The sequence below is a fragment of the Panthera uncia genome, chromosome F2 (genome assembly GCF_023721935.1).
Source record: "Panthera uncia isolate 11264 chromosome F2, Puncia_PCG_1.0, whole genome shotgun sequence".
In the NCBI taxonomy this organism is placed as follows: Eukaryota; Metazoa; Chordata; class Mammalia; order Carnivora; family Felidae; genus Panthera; species Panthera uncia.
In genome coordinates this window covers 80,954,228-80,957,729 of record NC_064812.1, presented here as the reverse complement: position 1 = coordinate 80,957,729, position 3,502 = coordinate 80,954,228, and the positions used below count along the sequence as shown (strand labels likewise).

Here is a 3,502-nt window from a genome sequence, read left to right as displayed (position 1 = left end):
CACAGAATCTGAAGCAGGCTCCAGGCTCTGAGCTGTCAGCGCAGAGCCCGATGGGAGGCTCAAACCCACGAACTGCCAGATCGTGACCTGAACCGAAGTCGGATGCTTAACGGATAGAGCCATGTAGGCGCCCCTGAATTAGCAACTTTAGATACCTCATATAAATGGAATCATACAGTAATTGTCCTTTTGTGTCTGGTTTATTTCACTTAGCATAAAGTCTTCAAGGTTTCCTCACGTTGTACCAAAAGTGAGAATTTTGGGAAGTGTCACTGTTTGTAGTGGACATCATGGCTTCAAGTTTACTTTGTGGAGTTGGAGCACTGGCTGTGCAAGCCCTTAGGGCCTGTGGTCCCAATGAAGTTGCCGCAGTGCACTCCATGGCATCTGGAGGTGGGGTTCCTACTGAAGACCAGCAGATGACTGGGCCAGAGAGGGAGGTCATGATGGCTGCATGGAAGGGACTGGACCCATATAATATACTAGGCCCAATGGCAGCTTCAGGCACCAAGGAAGACCCTAATTTAGTCCCATCTATTACCAACAAGTGAGCGATGGACCGCATCTGTGAAGAGGACAGTAGTGCAGTCATCTGGTTTTGGCTGCACAAAGGCAAGTCCCAGTCATGCCCTCACTGTGGAACCCATTACAAGCTGGTGCCCCACCAGTTGGCCCACTGACCTTCTGCTCTAACTTACTCAAAATGTTCTGTAAAGTTTCTTCTTTCCAGTAAAGACTAGCTATCGCATTAGTTCCTTCTCCCATTAAAAAAAAAAGTGAGAATTTCCTTCCTTTTTAAGGCTGAATAATATTGCACGCACACACCACATTTTCCTTATCAATCTGTAAAAGGACATTTGGGTTGCTTCCACCATCTCTTGGAAGCGGTGAGCAATGCCGTGATGAACATGGGTATGCAAATATCTCCTTGAGATACTGTTTTGAGTTCTTTTGGATTTATACCCAAGTAGGAATCACTGGATCATAAGGTAATTTTAGTTTTAATTTTGGGGAATAAAGTTTTTTGTTATTCAACAAAACAGTTTTATTTTTCCAGAGTTGGTTTAGATTTCTAAGTTGGCACTACTATTTTAAAAATCTTCCATTTTGGATGTTCTTTCTTTTGGCCTTTATCTTATCATTTTGAACTTTATTACTTAAAGAAACACCTTCTTCTGGATACAATTCCTCTGCTAGATCTCCAGTTTTCTTTGTTTCTACTTACTTCTGACATTATACTTGTTCACTTTTCTGTAATTTGCTATTGTACCAATTCTCCATCTTCATTTGTTTTGACTGTTTTGTTCTTAATAAATTAATAAATGTCTGCAACTCTTTATTCTGTAAAAACTGTATCTTAGGGTTGACCAGCAACTTGTGTCTGCTAAAATGGTGTTTACATGGCTCAATATTTTCCCCTCCAAACTGAGGGAAACTCAAGCTGATGAATCAATTGGCAGTATGCTCAGTAAATTGTGTATTAGAATATTCTGTTAGTTATTTGAGGCTAATAGTTTCTATCTTTGAGGTCTAGATAAGACTCCAAGTCACCCTGGGCTCTGACATTTACAGGGCTTGTTTTAATGTTACCTCCATCACATTTAGGGACCTGAAGATCCATGCAGAAGTTTAAAGTTTCTAGGTCCCTCCCATCTTGCTCTTCTAGTGGCTTTTGGGAATGTCCAGGCAAAATGGAGTCTGAAGATACCTCCTTTGAGAGTGGAGTACTTCCTGGATATTGTTAGGATGCAGTGACTTGTCAGATTTGAGATCTTATAACCAACAGCTTGCATGGTTTATCTCAATACTTAAGAGGCTTAAAGCTTCAAGTTGCCCAAGGGTCCAGAAAGCTAGTATGAGGCCAGTATCCTTGAAGGTAACTAACTGTCTTTCTTATAAGTGATTCTATGAATTGTTGTTATATATTGGAATCCACTCTCAAATTATACTTGTCAGTCTATGCTTTTCATTGTCCTTCTCAATTTTATGCTCGGTCTCATCTAGTATTTGATTTGATCTGGAAATGCCTGGCAGAATAGAAGGAGCATTATACCTGCCACAGTGTGGGAACAGGGTTTGTCTTGTGGCCTTAAGCCCTGTTCAGAGATCACTAGGATGGGGTACTAGGTGAGGCATGCCTCTGAGCCTGCCTGATGACAGAGTTGCTTCCCTGAATACTGAGTGACACTTTTTTTTTTCCCCACAGGGACTGGAATCTTCTGTGATGCCCAGCCCACTGGACTGCACCCTGATCACCTTGTCAGCTCCTCCACCTGCCCACACTGTGTACCCCTAGGTCTATAGTCCTTATGTCTCAGAGCTCCCATGTCAAACCGATGGCTTTTCTTATTAACACCTGCCCTACTAGAAATATTGCCACTGCATGGAGACCTCCTACCCTCTGTTCAGCAAAGATGGTTCTTACCTGCTGACATTGGCCTGGCTAGATCCCAGCTCCCCAATCAGCTCTCCAACATGCCAAAACTCTTGCTATGGGGGACATATCTAGTTACTGCTCTAGCCAAATTCCCACCTCTTCCTCTTTCCCACACAATGGGTGGTTAGGTTCTGTCCTGTCTCATAAATGACCTTACTTTCCACAGCCTCTGGGCCAAATCTGGCCACTACTTCCTGTTTTTGTGTGGCCTTCAGGCTATGTCAATTCCTAATTGATTCTACAATTTGATGATTCTAACATTTTTTGATGTTTAAAAAAATGAAAGAAGAAAACCATTTTGTGATACATGAAAGTTATATTAAATTATAATTTCAGTGTCTATAAATCAAAGTTTTATTGGTACACAGACATACTTATTTGTTTATGTTCCATCTATGGTGCTTTCTCTGTGAGCAGTTGTAGCAGAGACTGAATGGCCTTTAAGCCTCACATATTTACAGTACAGCTCTTTACAAAAAAAACTGATCAAATCCTGGTCTCAACAATAATAATGTTTGTAAGAATTATGGTGGCTTCATTTTCCTCCACTTTTTGTTGCCACTGTGTCTCTATCCTCCTCAAGTCTTTTGTTATTCCAAATGGTTAGGAAGAAAACCTCCAAACCTGCCAGATTCTGTCATCTGTAACTTTATACTCCAATTAGCAGAATTTTTATTCCTGTGAAATATTTGCTTTCTCCCAGATTATACTCTCTCCAGTCCCTCCCTTCATCCTTTCATCCTTCTCTCCCTTCTTTCTTGTTACATATTTCTGCATATTAATTTAGCACCCTTTTAAGCTTAAGATTTTAGCTAATATCCTATGAAAGTACTCTGTGAATGGTCTCTATGGTTGCTAGGCTTCAAGGATTTGTTTAAAAATCATATGGGGCACCTGGGGGGCTCAGTTGGTTAAGCATCCAACTCCTGATCTCAGCTCAGGTCTTGATCTCAGGGTTGTGAGTTCAAGCTCCACACTGAGCTCTTCACTGGGTGTGGAGTTGACTTAAAACATTAAAACAAAACAAAACAAAACAAAACAAAACAAAAATTCTTAGCTCCAAAG

At 41.0% G+C, this 3,502-nt stretch overlaps 1 pseudogene; it reads left to right on the top strand.

Moving 5' to 3' along the window:
• The first annotated feature begins 290 nt into the window (after window positions 1–290).
• Window positions 291–680, top strand: LOC125924975 (cytochrome c oxidase subunit 5B, mitochondrial-like; annotated as a pseudogene).
• The last annotated feature ends 2,822 nt before the right edge of the window (window positions 681–3,502 follow it).